Source organism: Triturus cristatus, chromosome 12 (assembly GCF_964204655.1).
Source record: "Triturus cristatus chromosome 12, aTriCri1.1, whole genome shotgun sequence".
Taxonomy (NCBI): Eukaryota; Metazoa; Chordata; class Amphibia; order Caudata; family Salamandridae; genus Triturus; species Triturus cristatus.
In genome coordinates, this window is record NC_140595.1 from 217,527,919 (window position 1) to 217,550,797 (window position 22,879).

At 45.3% G+C, this 22,879-nt stretch overlaps 23 non-coding genes across 23 annotated transcripts; all 23 read right to left on the reverse strand.

Moving 5' to 3' along the window:
* Positions 1-717: 717 nt before the first annotated feature.
* On the reverse strand, positions 718-832 carry LOC146774048 (U5 spliceosomal RNA). The gene has a single exon (XR_014972610.1). It is a non-coding gene; the product is annotated as a U5 spliceosomal RNA (small nuclear RNA).
* Positions 833-1,684: 852 nt separating this feature from the next.
* On the reverse strand, positions 1,685-1,799 carry LOC146774049 (U5 spliceosomal RNA). The gene has a single exon (XR_014972611.1). It is a non-coding gene; the product is annotated as a U5 spliceosomal RNA (small nuclear RNA).
* An 888-nt stretch (positions 1,800-2,687) lies between these two features.
* On the reverse strand, positions 2,688-2,802 carry LOC146774050 (U5 spliceosomal RNA). Its single transcript, XR_014974735.1, has one exon. It is a non-coding gene; the product is annotated as a U5 spliceosomal RNA (small nuclear RNA).
* Positions 2,803-3,654: 852 nt separating this feature from the next.
* Positions 3,655-3,769, reverse strand: LOC146774051 (U5 spliceosomal RNA). The gene has a single exon (XR_014972612.1). It is a non-coding gene; the product is annotated as a U5 spliceosomal RNA (small nuclear RNA).
* Positions 3,770-4,621: 852 nt separating this feature from the next.
* Positions 4,622-4,736, reverse strand: LOC146774052 (U5 spliceosomal RNA). The gene has a single exon (XR_014972613.1). It is a non-coding gene; the product is annotated as a U5 spliceosomal RNA (small nuclear RNA).
* Positions 4,737-5,588: 852 nt separating this feature from the next.
* On the reverse strand, positions 5,589-5,703 carry LOC146774053 (U5 spliceosomal RNA). Its single transcript, XR_014972614.1, has one exon. It is a non-coding gene; the product is annotated as a U5 spliceosomal RNA (small nuclear RNA).
* Positions 5,704-6,555: 852 nt separating this feature from the next.
* LOC146774054 (U5 spliceosomal RNA) lies at positions 6,556-6,670 on the reverse strand. Its single transcript, XR_014972616.1, has one exon. It is a non-coding gene; the product is annotated as a U5 spliceosomal RNA (small nuclear RNA).
* An 853-nt stretch (positions 6,671-7,523) lies between these two features.
* Positions 7,524-7,638, reverse strand: LOC146774055 (U5 spliceosomal RNA). Its single transcript, XR_014972617.1, has one exon. It is a non-coding gene; the product is annotated as a U5 spliceosomal RNA (small nuclear RNA).
* An 852-nt stretch (positions 7,639-8,490) lies between these two features.
* On the reverse strand, positions 8,491-8,605 carry LOC146774056 (U5 spliceosomal RNA). The gene has a single exon (XR_014974006.1). It is a non-coding gene; the product is annotated as a U5 spliceosomal RNA (small nuclear RNA).
* Positions 8,606-9,457: 852 nt separating this feature from the next.
* LOC146774057 (U5 spliceosomal RNA) lies at positions 9,458-9,572 on the reverse strand. Its single transcript, XR_014974007.1, has one exon. It is a non-coding gene; the product is annotated as a U5 spliceosomal RNA (small nuclear RNA).
* Positions 9,573-10,461: 889 nt separating this feature from the next.
* On the reverse strand, positions 10,462-10,576 carry LOC146774058 (U5 spliceosomal RNA). Its single transcript, XR_014973825.1, has one exon. It is a non-coding gene; the product is annotated as a U5 spliceosomal RNA (small nuclear RNA).
* Positions 10,577-11,428: 852 nt separating this feature from the next.
* LOC146774059 (U5 spliceosomal RNA) lies at positions 11,429-11,543 on the reverse strand. The gene has a single exon (XR_014972618.1). It is a non-coding gene; the product is annotated as a U5 spliceosomal RNA (small nuclear RNA).
* Positions 11,544-12,395: 852 nt separating this feature from the next.
* Positions 12,396-12,510, reverse strand: LOC146774060 (U5 spliceosomal RNA). The gene has a single exon (XR_014974166.1). It is a non-coding gene; the product is annotated as a U5 spliceosomal RNA (small nuclear RNA).
* Positions 12,511-13,363: 853 nt separating this feature from the next.
* Positions 13,364-13,478, reverse strand: LOC146774061 (U5 spliceosomal RNA). The gene has a single exon (XR_014972619.1). It is a non-coding gene; the product is annotated as a U5 spliceosomal RNA (small nuclear RNA).
* Positions 13,479-14,330: 852 nt separating this feature from the next.
* On the reverse strand, positions 14,331-14,445 carry LOC146774062 (U5 spliceosomal RNA). The gene has a single exon (XR_014974008.1). It is a non-coding gene; the product is annotated as a U5 spliceosomal RNA (small nuclear RNA).
* An 852-nt stretch (positions 14,446-15,297) lies between these two features.
* LOC146774063 (U5 spliceosomal RNA) lies at positions 15,298-15,412 on the reverse strand. Its single transcript, XR_014972620.1, has one exon. It is a non-coding gene; the product is annotated as a U5 spliceosomal RNA (small nuclear RNA).
* An 852-nt stretch (positions 15,413-16,264) lies between these two features.
* LOC146774064 (U5 spliceosomal RNA) lies at positions 16,265-16,379 on the reverse strand. Its single transcript, XR_014972621.1, has one exon. It is a non-coding gene; the product is annotated as a U5 spliceosomal RNA (small nuclear RNA).
* Positions 16,380-17,231: 852 nt separating this feature from the next.
* On the reverse strand, positions 17,232-17,346 carry LOC146774065 (U5 spliceosomal RNA). Its single transcript, XR_014972622.1, has one exon. It is a non-coding gene; the product is annotated as a U5 spliceosomal RNA (small nuclear RNA).
* An 888-nt stretch (positions 17,347-18,234) lies between these two features.
* Positions 18,235-18,349, reverse strand: LOC146774066 (U5 spliceosomal RNA). The gene has a single exon (XR_014974736.1). It is a non-coding gene; the product is annotated as a U5 spliceosomal RNA (small nuclear RNA).
* An 852-nt stretch (positions 18,350-19,201) lies between these two features.
* LOC146774067 (U5 spliceosomal RNA) lies at positions 19,202-19,316 on the reverse strand. Its single transcript, XR_014972623.1, has one exon. It is a non-coding gene; the product is annotated as a U5 spliceosomal RNA (small nuclear RNA).
* An 852-nt stretch (positions 19,317-20,168) lies between these two features.
* LOC146774068 (U5 spliceosomal RNA) lies at positions 20,169-20,283 on the reverse strand. The gene has a single exon (XR_014972624.1). It is a non-coding gene; the product is annotated as a U5 spliceosomal RNA (small nuclear RNA).
* Positions 20,284-21,135: 852 nt separating this feature from the next.
* On the reverse strand, positions 21,136-21,250 carry LOC146774069 (U5 spliceosomal RNA). Its single transcript, XR_014972625.1, has one exon. It is a non-coding gene; the product is annotated as a U5 spliceosomal RNA (small nuclear RNA).
* An 852-nt stretch (positions 21,251-22,102) lies between these two features.
* LOC146774070 (U5 spliceosomal RNA) lies at positions 22,103-22,217 on the reverse strand. Its single transcript, XR_014972627.1, has one exon. It is a non-coding gene; the product is annotated as a U5 spliceosomal RNA (small nuclear RNA).
* Between the last annotated feature and the right edge of the window lie 662 nt (positions 22,218-22,879).

Genomic DNA, 22,879 nt, shown 5'->3' on the forward strand with positions numbered 1-22,879 from the left:
TTCAAAGTCTCTGCTCAAGGTACAAAAAGGTGGACTGTTCACATGTGTATGTCTGGGAATATGCAAATTTCTTTTGTACTCACCTCAGCTCATTAGGAGTTGTCGGGGCTGCTGGGGAAGGGGAACAGGAAATGTGAATCAGGCTTTTAGTTAAGTGGCACTGTAGGCCTTTTGTCCCCTAGCCATTTTACGCTTTCAACACGCTCTACACATAGCCATGCACCGTATGTGCCTTTTTCACACGTACTTTCATTAAACCTGAATATAGAAGGATATATCTGTCCAGGCTGGAGACACGTGAAACAAGTCTGACGTGCCCCTTCAAGTCTACTTGAGAGGAAGCGGACTCAGGATTGGCGACCTCTCAGGGCACCTCCAACGGGCACAAATAACGGGCAAGCCCTATGAAAAGCACAGCATGAGTCTTGGTCCCACCTTTAAAAAGGAGGGTGACCTCTGGGATCTGGCAGCAGGATCTTTGGGAGATAAGAAAATATACTGCCTGCGATCGTGTAGTTTCAAGTCAGTCAAGAAAAGCAATCTCATGCACTGCACAAGCTCTTTCCCATGAGGCACCTCTCCTGCACTCTGTTTATGCAAATGAGCAAGCAGAGAGCTCAGGAATAAAACACCAAACTCATGTCCCCCAAAAAAGCAGCAGACAATTGCTGGATATTCCCCAACTTCTAATGCTTTTCTTTTAAACAAATGATAAACAGCCTCACCTGTGGCAAGGCTTAAAAAAATTGAATAAACTCTTAAATGTTCCTCTCCACGGAAATCTTTAGTAAAAGGCGAAAGATTTTTTCGTTTTGAAGAGAAACCAGAGTAAGTGACAATATAGCTCTCTAGGGTAAGTGGCGGCACATCAAAGACCCTGTCATTGCGAGGGTGAGGACCTGAAAGGTATTTTCAGGCTCTAAGAAAGAGGGCGAGAACCAGGCCGGTGGGCAAAACAGGCCAACATTTCAAAGTCTCTGCTCAAGGTACAAAAAGGTGGACTGTTCACATGTGTATGTCTGGGAATATGCAAATTTCTTTTGTACTCACCTCAGCTCATTAGGAGTTGTCGGGGCTGCTGGGGAAGGGGAACAGGAAATGTGAATCAGGCTTTTAGTTAAGTGGCACTGTAGGCCTTTTGTCCCCTAGCCATTTTACGCTTTCAACACGCTCTACACATAGCCATGCACCGTATGTGCCTTTTTCACACGTACTTTCATTAAACCTGAATATAGAAGGATATATCTGTCTAGGCTGGAGACACGTGAAACAAGTCTGACGTGCCCCTTCAAGTCTACCTGAGAGGAAGCTGACTCAGGATTGGCGACCTCTCAGGGCACCTCGAACGGGCACAAATAACGGGCAAGCCCTATGAAAAGCACAGCATGAGTCTTGGTCCCACCTTTAAAAAGGAGGGTGACCTCTGGGATCTGGCAGCAGGATCTTTGGGAGATAAGAAAATATACTGCCTGCGATCGTGAAGTTTCAAGTCAGTCAAGAAAAGCAATCTCATGCACTGCACAAGCTCTTTCCCATGAGGCACCTCTCCTGCACTCTGTTTATGCAAATGAGCAAGCAGAGAGCTCAGAGATAAAACACCAAACTTATGTCCCCCAAAAAAGCAGCAGACAATTGCTGGATATTCCCCAACTTCTAATGCTTTTCTTTTAAACAAATGATAAACAGCCTCACCTGTGGCAAGGCTTAAAAAAATTGAATAAACTCTTAAATGTTCCTCTCCACGGAAATCTTTAGTAAAAGGCGAAAGATTTTTTCGTTTTGAAGAGAAACCAGAGTAAGTGACAATATAGCTCTCTAGGGTAAGTGGCGGCACATCAAAGACCCTGTCATTGCGAGGGTGAGGACCTGAAAGGTATTTTCAGGCTCTAAGAAAGAGGGCGAGAACCAGGCCGGTCGGCAAAACAGGCCAACATTTCAAAGTCTCTGCTCAAGGTACAAAAAGGTGGACTGTTCACATGTGTATGTCTGGGAATATGCAAATTTCTTTTGTACTCACCTCAGCTCATTAGGAGTTGTCGGGGCTGCTGGGGAAGGGGAACAGGAAATGTGAATCAGGCTTTTAGTTAAGTGGCACTGTAGGCCTTTTGTCCCCTAGCCATTTTACGCTTTCAACACCATCCCTCCAATCGATATGCTCAGAGCCACCACTGTGCTCTACACATAGCCATGCACCGTATGTGCCTTTTTCACACGTACTTTCATTAAACCTGAATATAGAAGGATATATCTGTCTAGGCTGGAGACACGTGAAACAAGTCTGACGTGCCCCTTCAAGTCTACCTGAGAGGAAGCGGACTCAGGATTGGCGACCTCTCAGGGCACCTCCAACGGGCACAAATAACGGGCAAGCCCTATGAAAAGCACAGCATGAGTCTTGGTCCCACCTTTAAAAAGGAGGGTGACCTCTGGGATCTGGCAGCAGGATCTTTGGGAGATAAGAAAATATACTGCCTGCGATCGTGTAGTTTCAAGTCAGTCAAGAAAAGCAATCTCATGCACTGCACAAGCTCTTTCCCATGAGGCACCTCTCCTGCACTCTGTTTATGCAAATGAGCAAGCAGAGAGCTCAGGAATAAAACACCAAACTCATGTCCCCCAAAAAAGCAGCAGACAATTGCTGGATATTCCCCAACTTCTAATGCTTTTCTTTTAAACAAATGATAAACAGCCTCACCTGTGTCAAGGCTTAAAAAAATTGAATAAACTCTTAAATGTTCCTCTCCATGGAAATCTTTAGTAAAAGGCGAAAGATATTTTCGTTTTGAAGAGAAACCAGAGTAAGTGACAATATAGCTCTCTAGGGTAAGTGGCGCCACATCAAAGACCCTGTCATTGCGAGGGTGAGGGCCTGAAAGGTATTTTCAGGCTCTAAGAAAGAGGGCGAGAACCAGGCCGGTGGGCAAAACAGGCCAACATTTCAAAGTCTCTGCTCAAGGTACAAAAAGGTGGACTGTTCACATGTGTATGTCTGGGAATATGCAAATTTCTTTTGTACTCACCTCAGCTCATTAGGAGTTGTCGGGGCTGCTGGGGAAGGGGAACAGGAAATGTGAATCAGGCTTTTAGTTAAGTGGCACTGTAGGCCTTTTGTCCCCTAGCCATTTTACGCTTTCAACACGCTCTACACATAGCCATGCACCGTATGTGCCTTTTTCACACGTACTTTCATTAAACCTGAATATAGAAGGATATATCTGTCTAGGCTGGAGACACGTGAAACAAGTCTGACGTGCCCCTTCAAGTCTACCTGAGAGGAAGCTGACTCAGGATTGGCGACCTCTCAGGGCACCTCTAACCGGCACAAATAACGGGCAAGCCCTATGAAAAGCACAGCATGAGTCTTGGTCCCACCTTTAAAAAGGAGGGTGACCTCTGGGATCTGGCAGCAGGATCTTTGGGAGATAAGAAAATATACTGCCTGCGATCGTGTAGTTTCAAGTCAGTCAAGAAAAGCAATCTCATGCACTGCACAAGCTCTTTCCCATGAGGCACCTCTCCTGCACTCTGTTTATGCAAATGAGCAAGCAGAGAGCTCAGGAATAAAACACCAAACTCATGTCCCCCAAAAAAGCAGCAGACAATTGCTGGATATTCCCCAACTTCTAATGCTTTTCTTTTAAACAAATGATAAACAGCCTCACCTGTGGCAAGGCTTAAAAAAATTGAATAAACTCTTAAATGTTCCTCTCCACGGAAATCTTTAGTAAAAGGCGAAAGATTTTTTCGTTTTGAAGAGAAACCAGAGTAAGTGACAATATAGCTCTCTAGGGTAAGTGGCGGCACATCAAAGACCCTGTCATTGCGAGGGTGAGGACCTGAAAGGTATTTTCAGGCTCTAAGAAAGAGGGCGAGAACCAGGCCGGTGGGCAAAACAGGCCAACATTTCAAAGTCTCTGCTCAAGGTACAAAAAGGTGGACTGTTCACATGTGTATGTCTGGGAATATGCAAATTTCTTTTGTACTCACCTCAGCTCATTAGGAGTTGTCGGGGCTGCTGGGGAAGGGGAACAGGAAATGTGAATCAGGCTTTTAGTTAAGTGGCACTGTAGGCCTTTTGTCCCCTAGCCATTTTACGCTTTCAACACGCTCTACACATAGCCATGCACCGTATGTGCCTTTTTCACACGTACTTTCATTAAACCTGAATATAGAAGGATATATCTGTCTAGGCTGGAGACACGTGAAACAAGTCTGACGTGCCCCTTCAAGTCTACCTGAGAGGAAGCTGACTCAGGATTGGCGACCTCTCAGGGCACCTCTAACGGGCACAAATAACGGGCAAGCCCTATGAAAAGCACAGCATGAGTCTTGGTCCCACCTTTAAAAAGGAGGGTGACCTCTGGGATCTGGCAGCAGGATCTTTGGGAGATAAGAAAATATACTGCCTGCGATCGTGTAGTTTCAAGTCAGTCAAGAAAAGCAATCTCATGCACTGCACAAGCTCTTTCCCATGAGGCACCTCTCCTGCACTCTGTTTATGCAAATGAGCAAGCAGAGAGCTCAGGAATAAAACACCAAACTCATGTCCCCCAAAAAAGCAGCAGACAATTGCTGGATATTCCCCAACTTGTAATGCTTTTCTTTTAAACAAATGATAAACAGCCTCACCTGTGGCAAGGCTTAAAAAAATTGAATAAACTCTTAAATGTTCCTCTCCACGGAAATCTTTAGTAAAAGGCGAAAGATTTTTTCGTTTTGAAGAGAAACCAGAGTAAGTGACAATATAGCTCTCTAGGGTAAGTGGCGGCACATCAAAGACCCTGTCATTGCGAGGGTGAGGACCTGAAAGGTATTTTCAGGCTCTAAGAAAGAGGGCGAGAACCAGGCCGGTGGGCAAAACAGGCCAACATTTCAAAGTCTCTGCTCAAGGTACAAAAAGGTGGACTGTTCACATGTGTATGTCTGGGAATATGCAAATTTCTTTTGTACTCACCTCAGCTCATTAGGAGTTGTCGGGGCTGCTGGGGAAGGGGAACAGGAAATGTGAATCAGGCTTTTAGTTAAGTGGCACTGTAGGCCTTTTGTCCCCTAGCCATTTTACGCTTTCAACACGCTCTACACATAGCCATGCACCGTATGTGCCTTTTTCACACGTACTTTCATTAAACCTGAATATAGAAGGATATATCTGTCCAGGCTGGAGACACGTGAAACAAGTCTGACGTGCCCCTTCAAGTCTACTTGAGAGGAAGCGGACTCAGGATTGGCGACCTCTCAGGGCACCTCCAACGGGCACAAATAACGGGCAAGCCCTATGAAAAGCACAGCATGAGTCTTGGTCCCACCTTTAAAAAGGAGGGTGACCTCTGGGATCTGGCAGCAGGATCTTTGGGAGATAAGAAAATATACTGCCTGCGATCGTGTAGTTTCAAGTCAGTCAAGAAAAGCAATCTCATGCACTGCACAAGCTCTTTCCCATGAGGCACCTCTCCTGCACTCTGTTTATGCAAATGAGCAAGCAGAGAGCTCAGGAATAAAACACCAAACTCATGTCCCCCAAAAAAGCAGCAGACAATTGCTGGATATTCCCCAACTTGTAATGCTTTTCTTTTAAACAAATGATAAACAGCCTCACCTGTGGCAAGGCTTAAAAAAATTGAATAAACTCTTAAATGTTCCTCTCCACGGAAATCTTTAGTAAAAGGCGAAAGATTTTTTCGTTTTGAAGAGAAACCAGAGTAAGTGACAATATAGCTCTCTAGGGTAAGTGGCGGCACATCAAAGACCCTGTCATTGCGAGGGTGAGGACCTGAAAGGTATTTTCAGGCTCTAAGAAAGAGGGCGAGAACCAGGCCGGTGGGCAAAACAGGCCAACATTTCAAAGTCTCTGCTCAAGGTACAAAAAGGTGGACTGTTCACATGTGTATGTCTGGGAATATGCAAATTTCTTTTGTACTCACCTCAGCTCATTAGGAGTTGTCGGGGCTGCTGGGGAAGGGGAACAGGAAATGTGAATCAGGCTTTTAGTTAAGTGGCACTGTAGGCCTTTTGTCCCCTAGCCATTTTACGCTTTCAACACGCTCTACACATAGCCATGCACCGTATGTGCCTTTTTCACACGTACTTTCATTAAACCTGAATATAGAAGGATATATCTGTCTAGGCTGGAGACACGTGAAACAAGTCTGACGTGCCCCTTCAAGTCTACCTGAGAGGAAGCTGACTCAGGATTGGCGACCTCTCAGGGCACCTCTAACGGGCACAAATAACGGGCAAGCCCTATGAAAAGCACAGCATGAGTCTTGGTCCCACCTTTAAAAAGGAGGGTGACCTCTGGGATCTGGCAGCAGGATCTTTGGGAGATAAGAAAATATACTGCCTGCAATCGTGAAGCTTCAAGTCAGTCAAGAAAAGCAATCTCATGCACTGCACAAGCTCTTTCCCATGAGGCACCTCTCCTGCACTCTGTTTATGCAAATGAGCAAGCAGAGAGCTCAGGAATAAAACACCAAACTCATGTCCCCCAAAAAAGCAGCAGACAATTGCTGGATATTCCCCAACTTGTAATGCTTTTCTTTTAAACAAATGATAAACAGCCTCACCTGTGGCAAGGCTTAAAAAAATTGAATAAACTCTTAAATGTTCCTCTCCACGGAAATCTTTAGTAAAAGGCGAAAGATTTTTTCGTTTTGAAGAGAAACCAGAGTAAGTGACAATATAGCTCTCTAGGGTAAGTGGCGGCACATCAAAGACCCTGTCATTGCGAGGGTGAGGACCTGAAAGGTATTTTCAGGCTCTAAGAAAGAGGGCGAGAACCAGGCCGGTGGGCAAAACAGGCCAACATTTCAAAGTCTCTGCTCAAGGTACAAAAAGGTGGACTGTTCACATGTGTATGTCTGGGAATATGCAAATTTCTTTTGTACTCACCTCAGCTCATTAGGAGTTGTCGGGGCTGCTGGGGAAGGGGAACAGGAAATGTGAATCAGGCTTTTAGTTAAGTGGCACTGTAGGCCTTTTGTCCCCTAGCCATTTTACGCTTTCAACACGCTCTACACATAGCCATGCACCGTATGTGCCTTTTTCACACGTACTTTCATTAAACCTGAATATAGAAGGATATATCTGTCTAGGCTGGAGACACGTGAAACAAGTCTGACGTGCCCCTTCAAGTCTACCTGAGAGGAAGCTGACTCAGGATTGGTGACCTCTCAGGACACCTCTAAACGGACACAAATAACGGGCAAGCCCTATGAAAAGCACAGCATGAGTCTTGGTCCCACCTTTAAAAAGGAGGGTGACCTCTGGGATCTGGCAGCAGGATCTTTGGGAGATAAGAAAATATACTGCCTGCAATCGTGAAGTTTCAAGTCAGTCAAGAAAAGCAATCTCATGCACTGCACAAGCTCTTTCCCATGAGGCACCTCTCCTGCACTCTGTTTATGCAAATGAGCAAGCAGAGAGCTCAGGAATAAAACACCAAACTCATGTCCCCCAAAAAAGCAGCAGACAATTGCTGGATATTCCCCAACTTGTAATGCTTTTCTTTTAAACAAATGATAAACAGCCTCACCTGTGGCAAGGCTTAAAAAAATTGAATAAACTCTTAAATGTTCCTCTCCACGGAAATCTTTAGTAAAAGGCGAAAGATTTTTTCGTTTTGAAGAGAAACCAGAGTAAGTGACAATATAGCTCTCTAGGGTAAGTGGCGGCACATCAAAGACCCTGTCATTGCGAGGGTGAGGACCTGAAAGGTATTTTCAGGCTCTAAGAAAGAGGGCGAGAACCAGGCCGGTGGGCAAAACAGGCCAACATTTCAAAGTCTCTGCTCAAGGTACAAAAAGGTGGACTGTTCACATGTGTATGTCTGGGAATATGCAAATTTCTTTTGTACTCACCTCAGCTCATTAGGAGTTGTCGGGGCTGCTGGGGAAGGGGAACAGGAAATGTGAATCAGGCTTTTAGTTAAGTGGCACTGTAGGCCTTTTGTCCCCTAGCCATTTTACGCTTTCAACACGCTCTACACATAGCCATGCACCGTATGTGCCTTTTTCACACGTACTTTCATTAAACCTGAATATAGAAGGATATATCTGTCTAGGCTGGAGACACGTGAAACAAGTCTGACGTGCCCCTTCAAGTCTACCTGAGAGGAAGCTGACTCAGGATTGGCGACCTCTCAGGGCACCTCTAACCGGCACAAATAACGGGCAAGCCCTATGAAAAGCACAGCATGAGTCTTGGTCCCACCTTTAAAAAGGAGGGTGACCTCTGGGATCTGGCAGCAGGATCTTTGGGAGATAAGAAAATATACTGCCTGCGATCGTGTAGTTTCAAGTCAGTCAAGAAAAGCAATCTCATGCACTGCACAAGCTCTTTCCCATGAGGCACCTCTCCTGCACTCTGTTTATGCAAATGAGCAAGCAGAGAGCTCAGGAATAAAACACCAAACTCATGTCCCCCAAAAAAGCAGCAGACAATTGCTGGATATTCCCCAACTTCTAATGCATTTCTTTTAAACAAATGATAAACAGCCTCACCTGTGGCAAGGATTAAAAAAATTGAATAAACTCTTAAATGTTCCTCTCCACGGAAATCTTTAGTAAAAGGCGAAAGATTTTTTCGTTTTGAAGAGAAACCAGAGTAAGTGACAATATAGCTCTCTAGGGTAAGTGGCGGCACATCAAAGACCCTGTCATTGCGAGGGTGAGGACCTGAAAGGTATTTTCAGGCTCTAAGAAAGAGGGCGAGAACCAGGCCGGTGGGCAAAACAGGCCAACATTTCAAAGTCTCTGCTCAAGGTACAAAAAGGTGGACTGTTCACATGTGTATGTCTGGGAATATGCAAATTTCTTTTGTACTCACCTCAGCTCATTAGGAGTTGTCGGGGCTGCTGGGGAAGGGGAACAGGAAATGTGAATCAGGCTTTTAGTTAAGTGGCACTGTAGGCCTTTTGTCCCCTAGCCATTTTACGCTTTCAACACGCTCTACACATAGCCATGCACCGTATGTGCCTTTTTCACACGTACTTTCATTAAACCTGAATATAGAAGGATATATCTGTCTAGGCTGGAGACACGTGAAACAAGTCTGACGTGCCCCTTCAAGTCTACCTGAGAGGAAGCTGACTCAGGATTGGCGACCTCTCAGGGCACCTCTAACCGGCACAAATAACGGGCAAGCCCTATGAAAAGCACAGCATGAGTCTTGGTCCCACCTTTAAAAAGGAGGGTGACCTCTGGGATCTGGCAGCAGGATCTTTGGGAGATAAGAAAATATACTGCCTGCGATCGTGTAGTTTCAAGTCAGTCAAGAAAAGCAATCTCATGCACTGCACAAGCTCTTTCCCATGAGGCACCTCTCCTGCACTCTGTTTATGCAAATGAGCAAGCAGAGAGCTCAGGAATAAAACACCAAACTCATGTCCCCCAAAAAAGCAGCAGACAATTGCTGGATATTCCCCAACTTCTAATGCATTTCTTTTAAACAAATGATAAACAGCCTCACCTGTGGCAAGGATTAAAAAAATTGAATAAACTCTTAAATGTTCCTCTCCACGGAAATCTTTAGTAAAAGGCGAAAGATTTTTTCGTTTTGAAGAGAAACCAGAGTAAGTGACAATATAGCTCTCTAGGGTAAGTGGCGGCACATCAAAGACCCTGTCATTGCGAGGGTGAGGACCTGAAAGGTATTTTCAGGCTCTAAGAAAGAGGGCGAGAACCAGGCCGGTCGGCAAAACAGGCCAACATTTCAAAGTCTCTGCTCAAGGTACAAAAAGGTGGACTGTTCACATGTGTATGTCTGGGAATATGCAAATTTCTTTTGTACTCACCTCAGCTCATTAGGAGTTGTCGGGGCTGCTGGGGAAGGGGAACAGGAAATGTGAATCAGGCTTTTAGTTAAGTGGCACTGTAGGCCTTTTGTCCCCTAGCCATTTTACGCTTTCAACACCATCCCTCCAATCGATATGCTCAGAGCCACCACTGTGCTCTACACATAGCCATGCACCGTATGTGCCTTTTTCACACGTACTTTCATTAAACCTGAATATAGAAGGATATATCTGTCTAGGCTGGAGACACGTGAAACAAGTCTGACGTGCCCCTTCAAGTCTACCTGAGAGGAAGCGGACTCAGGATTGGCGACCTCTCAGGGCACCTCTAACGGGCACAAATAACGGGCAAGCCCTATGAAAAGCACAGCATGAGTCTTGGTCCCACCTTTAAAAAGGAGGGTGACCTCTGGGATCTGGCAGCAGGATCTTTGGGAGATAAGAAAATATACTGCCTGCGATCGTGAAGTTTCAAGTCAGTCAAGAAAAGCAATCTCATGCACTGCACAAGCTCTTTCCCATGAGGCACCTCTCCTGCACTCTGTTTATGCAAATGAGCAAGCAGAGAGCTCAGGAATAAAACACCAAACTCATGTCCCCCAAAAAAAGCAGCAGACAATTGCTGGATATTCCCCAACTTGTAATGCTTTTCTTTTAAACAAATGATAAACAGCCTCACCTGTGGCAAGGCTTAAAAAAATTGAATAAACTCTTAAATGTTCCTCTCCACGGAAATCTTTAGTAAAAGGCGAAAGATTTTTTCGTTTTGAAGAGAAACCAGAATAAGTGACAATATAGCTCTCTAGGGTAAGTGGCGGCACATCAAAGACCCTGTCATTGCGAGGGTGAGGACCTGAAAGATATTTTCAGGCTCTAAGAAAGAGGGCGAGAACCAGGCCGGTGGGCAAAACAGGCCAACATTTCAAAGTCTCTGCTCAAGGTACAAAAAGGTGGACTGTTCACATGTGTATGTCTGGGAATATGCAAATTTCTTTTGTACTCACCTCAGCTCATTAGGAGTTGTCGGGGCTGCTGGGGAAGGGGAACAGGAAATGTGAATCAGGCTTTTAGTTAAGTGGCACTGTAGGCCTTTTGTCCCCTAGCCATTTTACGCTTTCAACACGCTCTACACATAGCCATGCACCGTATGTGCCTTTTTCACACGTACTTTCATTAAACCTGAATATAGAAGGATATATCTGTCTAGGCTGGAGACACGTGAAACAAGTCTGACGTGCCCCTTCAAGTCTACCTGAGAGGAAGCGGACTCAGGATTGGCGACCTCTCAGGGCACCTCCAACGGGCACAAATAACGGGCAAGCCCTATGAAAAGCACAGCATGAGTCTTGGTCCCACCTTTAAAAAGGAGGGTGACCTCTGGGATCTGGCAGCAGGATCTTTGGGAGATAAGAAAATATACTGCCTGCGATCGTGTAGTTTCAAGTCAGTCAAGAAAAGCAATCTCATGCACTGCACAAGCTCTTTCCCATGAGGCACCTCTCCTGCACTCTGTTTATGCAAATGAGCAAGCAGAGAGCTCAGGAATAAAACACCAAACTCATGTCCCCCAAAAAAGCAGCAGACAATTGCTGGATATTCCCCAACTTCTAATGCTTTTCTTTTAAACAAATGATAAACAGCCTCACCTGTGGCAAGGCTTAAAAAAATTGAATAAACTCTTAAATGTTCCTCTCCACGGAAATCTTTAGTAAAAGGCGAAAGATTTTTTCGTTTTGAAGAGAAACCAGAGTAAGTGACAATATAGCTCTCTAGGGTAAGTGGCGGCACATCAAAGACCCTGTCATCGCGAGGGTGAGGACCTGAAAGGTATTTTCAGGCTCTAAGAAAGAGGGCGAGAACCAGGCCGGTGGGCAAAACAGGCCAACATTTCAAAGTCTCTGCTCAAGGTACAAAAAGGTGGACTGTTCACATGTGTATGTCTGGGAATATGCAAATTTCTTTTGTACTCACCTCAGCTCATTAGGAGTTGTCGGGGCTGCTGGGGAAGGGGAACAGGAAATGTGAATCAGGCTTTTAGTTAAGTGGCACTGTAGGCCTTTTGTCCCCTAGCCATTTTACGCTTTCAACACGCTCTACACATAGCCATGCACCGTATGTGCCTTTTTCACACGTACTTTTATTAAACCTGAATATAGAAGGATATATCTGTCTAGGCTGGAGACACGTGAAACAAGTCTGACGTGCCCCTTCAAGTCTACCTGAGAGGAAGCTGACTCAGGATTGGCGACCTCTCAGGGCACCTCTAACGGGCACAAATAACGGGCAAGCCCTATGAAAAGCACAGCATGAGTCTTGGTCCCACCTTTAAAAAGGAGGGTGACCTCTGGGATCTGGCAGCAGGATCTTTGGGAGATAAGAAAATATACTGCCTGCGATCGTGTAGTTTCAAGTCAGTCAAGAAAAGCAATCTCATGCACTGCACAAGCTCTTTCCCATGAGGCACCTCTCCTGCACTCTGTTTATGCAAATGAGCAAGCAGAGAGCTCAGGAATAAAACACCAAACTCATGTCCCCCAAAAAAGCAGCAGACAATTGCTGGATATTCCCCAACTTCTAATGCTTTTCTTTTAAACAAATGATAAACAGCCTCACCTGTGGCAAGGCTTAAAAAAATTGAATAAACTCTTAAATGTTCCTCTCCACGGAAATCTTTAGTAAAAGGCGAAAGATATTTTCGTTTTGAAGAGAAACCAGAGTAAGTGACAATATAGCTCTCTAGGGTAAGTGGCGCCACATCAAAGACCCTGTCATTGCGAGGGTGAGGACCTGAAAGGTATTTTCAGGCTCTAAGAAAGAGGGCGAGAACCAGGCCGGTGGGCAAAACAGGCCAACATTTCAAAGTCTCTGCTCAAGGTACAAAAAGGTGGACTGTTCACATGTGTATGTCTGGGAATATGCAAATTTCTTTTGTACTCACCTCAGCTCATTAGGAGTTGTCGGGGCTGCTGGGGAAGGGGAACAGGAAATGTGAATCAGGCTTTTAGTTAAGTGGCACTGTAGGCCTTTTGTCCCCTAGCCATTTTACGCTTTCAACACGCTCTACACATAGCCATGCACCGTATGTGCCTTTTTCACACGTACTTTCATTAAACCTGAATATAGAAGGATATATCTGTCTAGGCTGGAGACACGTGAAACAAGTCTGACGTGCCCCTTCAAGTCTACCTGAGAGGAAGCTGACTCAGGATTGGCGACCTCTCAGGGCACCTCTAAACGGACACAAATAACGGGCAAGCCCTATGAAAAGCACAGCATGAGTCTTGGTCCCACCTTTAAAAAGGAGGGTGACCTCTGGGATCTGGCAGCAGGATCTTTGGGAGATAAGAAAATATACTGCCTGCGATCGTGAAGTTTCAAGTCAGTCAAGAAAAGCAATCTCATGCACTGCACAAGCTCTTTCCCATGAGGCACCTCTCCTGCACTCTGTTTATGCAAATGAGCAAGCAGAGAGCTCAGGAATAAAACACCAAACTCATGTCCCCCAAAAAAGCAGCAGACAATTGCTGGATATTCCCCAACTTGTAATGCTTTTCTTTTAAACAAATGATAAACAGCCTCACCTGTGGCAAGGCTTAAAAAAATTGAATAAACTCTTAAATGTTCCTCTCCACGGAAATCTTTAGTAAAAGGCGAAAGATTTTTTCGTTTTGAAGAGAAACCAGAGTAAGTGACAATATAGCTCTCTAGGGTAAGTGGCGGCACATCAAAGACCCTGTCATTGCGAGGGTGAGGACCTGAAAGGTATTTTCAGGCTCTAAGAAAGAGGGCGAGAACCAGGCCGGTGGGCAAAACAGGCCAACATTTCAAAGTCTCTGCTCAAGGTACAAAAAGGTGGACTGTTCACATGTGTATGTCTGGGAATATGCAAATTTCTTTTGTACTCACCTCAGCTCATTAGGAGTTGTCGGGGCTGCTGGGGAAGGGGAACAGGAAATGTGAATCAGGCTTTTAGTTAAGTGGCACTGTAGGCCTTTTGTCCCCTAGCCATTTTACGCTTTCAACACGCTCTACACATAGCCATGCACCGTATGTGCCTTTTTCACACGTACTTTCATTAAACCTGAATATAGAAGCATATATCTGTCTAGGCTGGAGACACGTGAAACAAGTCTGACGTGCCCCTTCAAGTCTACCTGAGAGGAAGCTGACTCAGGATTGGCGACCTCTCAGGGCACCTCTTACGGGCACAAATAACGGGCAAGCCCTATGAAAAGCACAGCATGAGTCTTGGTCCCACCTTTAAAAAGGAGGGTGACCTCTGGGATCTGGCAGCAGGATCTTTGGGAGATAAGAAAATATACTGCCTGCGATCGTGTAGTTTCAAGTCAGTCAAGAAAAGCAATCTCATGCACTGCACAAGCTCTTTCCCATGAGGCACCTCTCCTGCACTCTGTTTATGCAAATGAGCAAGCAGAGAGCTCAGGAATAAAACACCAAACTCATGTCCCCCAAACAAGCAGCAGACAATTGCTGGATATTCCCCAACTTCTAATGCTTTTCTTTTAAACAAATGATAAACAGCCTCACCTGTGGCAAGGATTAAAAAAATTGAATAAACTCTTAAATGTTCCTCTCCACGGAAATCTTTAGTAAAAGGCGAAAGATTTTTTCGTTTTGAAGAGAAACCAGAGTAAGTGACAATATAGCTCTCTAGGGTAAGTGGCGGCACATCAAAGACCCTGTCATTGCGAGGGTGAGGACCTGAAAGGTATTTTCAGGCTCTAAGAAAGAGGGCGAGAACCAGGCCGGTGGGCAAAACAGGCCAACATTTCAAAGTCTCTGCTCAAGGTACAAAAAGGTGGACTGTTCACATGTGTATGTCTGGGAATATGCAAATTTCTTTTGTACTCACCTCAGCTCATTAGGAGTTGTCGGGGCTGCTGGGGAAGGGGAACAGGAAATGTGAATCAGGCTTTTAGTTAAGTGGCACTGTAGGCCTTTTGTCCCCTAGCCATTTTACGCTTTCAACACGCTCTACACATAGCCATGCACCGTATGTGCCTTTTTCACACGTACTTTCATTAAACCTGAATATAGAAGGATATATCTGTCCAGGCTGGAGACACGTGAAACAAGTCTGACGTGCCCCTTCAAGTCTACTTGAGAGGAAGCGGACTCAGGATTGGCGACCTCTCAGGGCACCTCCAACGGGCACAAATAACGGGCAAGCCCTATGAAAAGCACAGCATGAGTCTTGGTCCCACCTTTAAAAAGGAGGGTGACCTCTGGGATCTGGCAGCAGGATCTTTGGGAGATAAGAAAATATACTGCCTGCGATCGTGTAGTTTCAAGTCAGTCAAGAAAAGCAATCTCATGCACTGCACAAGCTCTTTCCCATGAGGCACCTCTCCTGCACTCTGTTTATGCAAATGAGCAAGCAGAGAGCTCAGGAATAAAACACCAAACTCATGTCCCCCAAAAAAGCAGCAGACAATTGCTGGATATTCCCCAACTTGTAATGCTTTTCTTTTAAACAAATGATAAACAGCCTCACCTGTGGCAAGGCTTAAAAAAATTGAATAAACTCTTAAATGTTCCTCTCCACGGAAATCTTTAGTAAAAGGCGAAAGATTTTTTCGTTTTGAAGAGAAACCAGAGTAAGTGACAATATAGCTCTCTAGGGTAAGTGGCGGCACATCAAAGACCCTGTCATTGCGAGGGTGAGGACCTGAAAGGTATTTTCAGGCTCTAAGAAAGAGGGCGAGAACCAGGCCGGTGGGCAAAACAGGCCAACATTTCAAAGTCTCTGCTCAAGGTACAAAAAGGTGGACTGTTCACATGTGTATGTCTGGGAATATGCAAATTTCTTTTGTACTCACCTCAGCTCATTAGGAGTTGTCGGGGCTGCTGGGGAAGGGGAACAGGAAATGTGAATCAGGCTTTTAGTTAAGTGGCACTGTAGGCCTTTTGTCCCCTAGCCATTTTACGCTTTCAACACGCTCTACACATAGCCATGCACCGTATGTGCCTTTTTCACACGTACTTTCATTAAACCTGAATATAGAAGGATATATCTGTCCAGGCTGGAGACACGTGAAACAAGTCTGACGTGCCCCTTCAAGTCTACTTGAGAGGAAGCGGACTCAGGATTGGCGACCTCTCAGGGCACCTCCAACGGGCACAAATAACGGGCAAGCCCTATGAAAAGCACAGCATGAGTCTTGGTCCCACCTTTAAAAAGGAGGGTGACCTCTGGGATCTGGCAGCAGGATCTTTGGGAGATAAGAAAATATACTGCCTGCGATCGTGTAGTTTCAAGTCAGTCAAGAAAAGCAATCTCATGCACTGCACAAGCTCTTTCCCATGAGGCACCTCTCCTGCACTCTGTTTATGCAAATGAGCAAGCAGAGAGCTCAGGAATAAAACACCAAACTCATGTCCCCCAAAAAAGCAGCAGACAATTGCTGGATATTCCCCAACTTCTAATGCTTTTCTTTTAAACAAATGATAAACAGCCTCACCTGTGGCAAGGCTTAAAAAAATTGAATAAACTCTTAAATGTTCCTCTCCACGGAAATCTTTAGTAAAAGGCGAAAGATTTTTTCGTTTTGAAGAGAAACCAGAGTAAGTGACAATATAGCTCTCTAGGGTAAGTGGCGGCACATCAAAGACCCTGTCATTGCGAGGGTGAGGACCTGAAAGGTATTTTCAGGCTCTAAGAAAGAGGGCGAGAACCAGGCCGGTGGGCAAAACAGGCCAACATTTCAAAGTCTCTGCTCAAGGTACAAAAAGGTGGACTGTTCACATGTGTATGTCTGGGAATATGCAAATTTCTTTTGTACTCACCTCAGCTCATTAGGAGTTGTCGGGGCTGCTGGGGAAGGGGAACAGGAAATGTGAATCAGGCTTTTAGTTAAGTGGCACTGTAGGCCTTTTGTCCCCTAGCCATTTTACGCTTTCAACACGCTCTACACATAGCCATGCACCGTATGTGCCTTTTTCACACGTACTTTCATTAAACCTGAATATAGAAGGATATATCTGTCTAGGCTGGAGACACGTGAAACAAGTCTGACGTGCCCCTTCAAGTCTACCTGAGAGGAAGCTGACTCAGGATTGGCGACCTCTCAGGGCACCTCGAACGGGCACAAATAACGGGCAAGCCCTATGAAAAGCACAGCATGAGTCTTGGTCCCACCTTTAAAAAGGAGGGTGACCTCTGGGATCTGGCAGCAGGATCTTTGGGAGATAAGAAAATATACTGCCTGCGATCGTGAAGTTTCAAGTCAGTCAAGAAAAGCAATCTCATGCACTGCACAAGCTCTTTCCCATGAGGCACCTCTCCTGCACTCTGTTTATGCAAATGAGCAAGCAGAGAGCTCAGAGATAAAACACCAAACTTATGTCCCCCAAAAAAGCAGCAGACAATTGCTGGATATTCCCCAACTTCTAATGCTTTTCTTTTAAACAAATGATAAACAGCCTCACCTGTGGCAAGGCTTAAAAAAATTGAATAAACTCTTAAATGTTCCTCTCCACGGAAATCTTTAGTAAAAGGCGAAAGATTTTTTCGTTTTGAAGAGAAACCAGAGTAAGTGACAATATAGCTCTCTAGGGTAAGTGGCGGCACATCAAAGACCCTGTCATTGCGAGGGTGAGGACCTGAAAGGTATTTTCAGGCTCTAAGAAAGAGGGCGAGAACCAGGCCGGTCGGCAAAACAGGCCAACATTTCAAAGTCTCTGCTCAAGGTACAAAAAGGTGGACTGTTCACATGTGTATGTCTGGGAATATGCAAATTTCTTTTGTACTCACCTCAGCTCATTAGGAGTTGTCGGGGCTGCTGGGGAAGGGGAACAGGAAATGTGAATCAGGCTTTTAGTTAAGTGGCACTGTAGGCCTTTTGTCCCCTAGCCATTTTACGCTTTCAACACCATCCCTCCAATCGATATGCTCAGAGCCACCACTGTGCTCTACACATAGCCATGCACCGTATGTGCCTTTTTCACACGTACTTTCATTAAACCTGAATATAGAAGGATATATCTGTCTAGGCTGGAGACACGTGAAACAAGTCTGACGTGCCCCTTCAAGTCTACCTGAGAGGAAGCGGACTCAGGATTGGCGACCTCTCAGGGCACCTCCAACGGGCACAAATAACGGGCAAGCCCTATGAAAAGCACAGCATGAGTCTTGGTCCCACCTTTAAAAAGGAGGGTGACCTCTGGGATCTGGCAGCAGGATCTTTGGGAGATAAGAAAATATACTGCCTGCGATCGTGTAGTTTCAAGTCAGTCAAGAAAAGCAATCTCATGCACTGCACAAGCTCTTTCCCATGAGGCACCTCTCCTGCACTCTGTTTATGCAAATGAGCAAGCAGAGAGCTCAGGAATAAAACACCAAACTCATGTCCCCCAAAAAAGCAGCAGACAATTGCTGGATATTCCCCAACTTCTAATGCTTTTCTTTTAAACAAATGATAAACAGCCTCACCTGTGTCAAGGCTTAAAAAAATTGAATAAACTCTTAAATGTTCCTCTCCATGGAAATCTTTAGTAAAAGGCGAAAGATATTTTCGTTTTGAAGAGAAACCAGAGTAAGTGACAATATAGCTCTCTAGGGTAAGTGGCGCCACATCAAAGACCCTGTCATTGCGAGGGTGAGGGCCTGAAAGGTATTTTCAGGCTCTAAGAAAGAGGGCGAGAACCAGGCCGGTGGGCAAAACAGGCCAACATTTCAAAGTCTCTGCTCAAGGTACAAAAAGGTGGACTGTTCACATGTGTATGTCTGGGAATATGCAAATTTCTTTTGTACTCACCTCAGCTCATTAGGAGTTGTCGGGGCTGCTGGGGAAGGGGAACAGGAAATGTGAATCAGGCTTTTAGTTAAGTGGCACTGTAGGCCTTTTGTCCCCTAGCCATTTTACGCTTTCAACACGCTCTACACATAGCCATGCACCGTATGTGCCTTTTTCACACGTACTTTCATTAAACCTGAATATAGAAGGATATATCTGTCTAGGCTGGAGACACGTGAAACAAGTCTGACGTGCCCCTTCAAGTCTACCTGAGAGGAAGCTGACTCAGGATTGGCGACCTCTCAGGGCACCTCTAACCGGCACAAATAACGGGCAAGCCCTATGAAAAGCACAGCATGAGTCTTGGTCCCACCTTTAAAAAGGAGGGTGACCTCTGGGATCTGGCAGCAGGATCTTTGGGAGATAAGAAAATATACTGCCTGCGATCGTGTAGTTTCAAGTCAGTCAAGAAAAGCAATCTCATGCACTGCACAAGCTCTTTCCCATGAGGCACCTCTCCTGCACTCTGTTTATGCAAATGAGCAAGCAGAGAGCTCAGGAATAAAACACCAAACTCATGTCCCCCAAAAAAGCAGCAGACAATTGCTGGATATTCCCCAACTTCTAATGCTTTTCTTTTAAACAAATGATAAACAGCCTCACCTGTGGCAAGGCTTAAAAAAATTGAATAAACTCTTAAATGTTCCTCTCCACGGAAATCTTTAGTAAAAGGCGAAAGATTTTTTCGTTTTGAAGAGAAACCAGAGTAAGTGACAATATAGCTCTCTAGGGTAAGTGGCGGCACATCAAAGACCCTGTCATTGCGAGGGTGAGGACCTGAAAGGTATTTTCAGGCTCTAAGAAAGAGGGCGAGAACCAGGCCGGTGGGCAAAACAGGCCAACATTTCAAAGTCTCTGCTCAAGGTACAAAAAGGTGGACTGTTCACATGTGTATGTCTGGGAATATGCAAATTTCTTTTGTACTCACCTCAGCTCATTAGGAGTTGTCGGGGCTGCTGGGGAAGGGGAACAGGAAATGTGAATCAGGCTTTTAGTTAAGTGGCACTGTAGGCCTTTTGTCCCCTAGCCATTTTACGCTTTCAACACGCTCTACACATAGCCATGCACCGTATGTGCCTTTTTCACACGTACTTTCATTAAACCTGAATATAGAAGGATATATCTGTCTAGGCTGGAGACACGTGAAACAAGTCTGACGTGCCCCTTCAAGTCTACCTGAGAGGAAGCTGACTCAGGATTGGCGACCTCTCAGGGCACCTCTAACGGGCACAAATAACGGGCAAGCCCTATGAAAAGCACAGCATGAGTCTTGGTCCCACCTTTAAAAAGGAGGGTGACCTCTGGGATCTGGCAGCAGGATCTTTGGGAGATAAGAAAATATACTGCCTGCGATCGTGTAGTTTCAAGTCAGTCAAGAAAAGCAATCTCATGCACTGCACAAGCTCTTTCCCATGAGGCACCTCTCCTGCACTCTGTTTATGCAAATGAGCAAGCAGAGAGCTCAGGAATAAAACACCAAACTCATGTCCCCCAAAAAAGCAGCAGACAATTGCTGGATATTCCCCAACTTGTAATGCTTTTCTTTTAAACAAATGATAAACAGCCTCACCTGTGGCAAGGCTTAAAAAAATTGAATAAACTCTTAAATGTTCCTCTCCACGGAAATCTTTAGTAAAAGGCGAAAGATTTTTTCGTTTTGAAGAGAAACCAGAGTAAGTGACAATATAGCTCTCTAGGGTAAGTGGCGGCACATCAAAGACCCTGTCATTGCGAGGGTGAGGACCTGAAAGGTATTTTCAGGCTCTAAGAAAGAGGGCGAGAACCAGGCCGGTGGGCAAAACAGGCCAACATTTCAAAGTCTCTGCTCAAGGTACAAAAAGGTGGACTGTTCACATGTGTATGTCTGGGAATATGCAAATTTCTTTTGTACTCACCTCAGCTCATTAGGAGTTGTCGGGGCTGCTGGGGAAGGGGAACAGGAAATGTGAATCAGGCTTTTAGTTAAGTGGCACTGTAGGCCTTTTGTCCCCTAGCCATTTTACGCTTTCAACACGCTCTACACATAGCCATGCACCGTATGTGCCTTTTTCACACGTACTTTCATTAAACCTGAATATAGAAGGATATATCTGTCCAGGCTGGAGACACGTGAAACAAGTCTGACGTGCCCCTTCAAGTCTACTTGAGAGGAAGCGGACTCAGGATTGGCGACCTCTCAGGGCACCTCCAACGGGCACAAATAACGGGCAAGCCCTATGAAAAGCACAGCATGAGTCTTGGTCCCACCTTTAAAAAGGAGGGTGACCTCTGGGATCTGGCAGCAGGATCTTTGGGAGATAAGAAAATATACTGCCTGCGATCGTGTAGTTTCAAGTCAGTCAAGAAAAGCAATCTCATGCACTGCACAAGCTCTTTCCCATGAGGCACCTCTCCTGCACTCTGTTTATGCAAATGAGCAAGCAGAGAGCTCAGGAATAAAACACCAAACTCATGTCCCCCAAAAAAGCAGCAGACAATTGCTGGATATTCCCCAACTTGTAATGCTTTTCTTTTAAACAAATGATAAACAGCCTCACCTGTGGCAAGGCTTAAAAAAATTGAATAAACTCTTAAATGTTCCTCTCCACGGAAATCTTTAGTAAAAGGCGAAAGATTTTTTCGTTTTGAAGAGAAACCAGAGTAAGTGACAATATAGCTCTCTAGGGTAAGTGGCGGCACATCAAAGACCCTGTCATTGCGAGGGTGAGGACCTGAAAGGTATTTTCAGGCTCTAAGAAAGAGGGCGAGAACCAGGCCGGTGGGCAAAACAGGCCAACATTTCAAAGTCTCTGCTCAAGGTACAAAAAGGTGGACTGTTCACATGTGTATGTCTGGGAATATGCAAATTTCTTTTGTACTCACCTCAGCTCATTAGGAGTTGTCGGGGCTGCTGGGGAAGGGGAACAGGAAATGTGAATCAGGCTTTTAGTTAAGTGGCACTGTAGGCCTTTTGTCCCCTAGCCATTTTACGCTTTCAACACGCTCTACACATAGCCATGCACCGTATGTGCCTTTTTCACACGTACTTTCATTAAACCTGAATATAGAAGGATATATCTGTCTAGGCTGGAGACACGTGAAACAAGTCTGACGTGCCCCTTCAAGTCTACCTGAGAGGAAGCTGACTCAGGATTGGCGACCTCTCAGGGCACCTCTAACGGGCACAAATAACGGGCAAGCCCTATGAAAAGCACAGCATGAGTCTTGGTCCCACCTTTAAAAAGGAGGGTGACCTCTGGGATCTGGCAGCAGGATCTTTGGGAGATAAGAAAATATACTGCCTGCAATCGTGAAGCTTCAAGTCAGTCAAGAAAAGCAATCTCATGCACTGCACAAGCTCTTTCCCATGAGGCACCTCTCCTGCACTCTGTTTATGCAAATGAGCAAGCAGAGAGCTCAGGAATAAAACACCAAACTCATGTCCCCCAAAAAAGCAGCAGACAATTGCTGGATATTCCCCAACTTGTAATGCTTTTCTTTTAAACAAATGATAAACAGCCTCACCTGTGGCAAGGCTTAAAAAAATTGAATAAACTCTTAAATGTTCCTCTCCACGGAAATCTTTAGTAAAAGGCGAAAGATTTTTTCGTTTTGAAGAGAAACCAGAGTAAGTGACAATATAGCTCTCTAGGGTAAGTGGCGGCACATCAAAGACCCTGTCATTGCGAGGGTGAGGACCTGAAAGGTATTTTCAGGCTCTAAGAAAGAGGGCGAGAACCAGGCCGGTGGGCAAAACAGGCCAACATTTCAAAGTCTCTGCTCAAGGTACAAAAAGGTGGACTGTTCACATGTGTATGTCTGGGAATATGCAAATTTCTTTTGTACTCACCTCAGCTCATTAGGAGTTGTCGGGGCTGCTGGGGAAGGGGAACAGGAAATGTGAATCAGGCTTTTAGTTAAGTGGCACTGTAGGCCTTTTGTCCCCTAGCCATTTTACGCTTTCAACACGCTCTACACATAGCCATGCACCGTATGTGCCTTTTTCACACGTACTTTCATTAAACCTGAATATAGAAGGATATATCTGTCTAGGCTGGAGACACGTGAAACAAGTCTGACGTGCCCCTTCAAGTCTACCTGAGAGGAAGCTGACTCAGGATTGGTGACCTCTCAGGACACCTCTAAACGGACACAAATAACGGGCAAGCCCTATGAAAAGCACAGCATGAGTCTTGGTCCCACCTTTAAAAAGGAGGGTGACCTCTGGGATCTGGCAGCAGGATCTTTGGGAGATAAGAAAATATACTGCCTGCAATCGTGAAGTTTCAAGTCA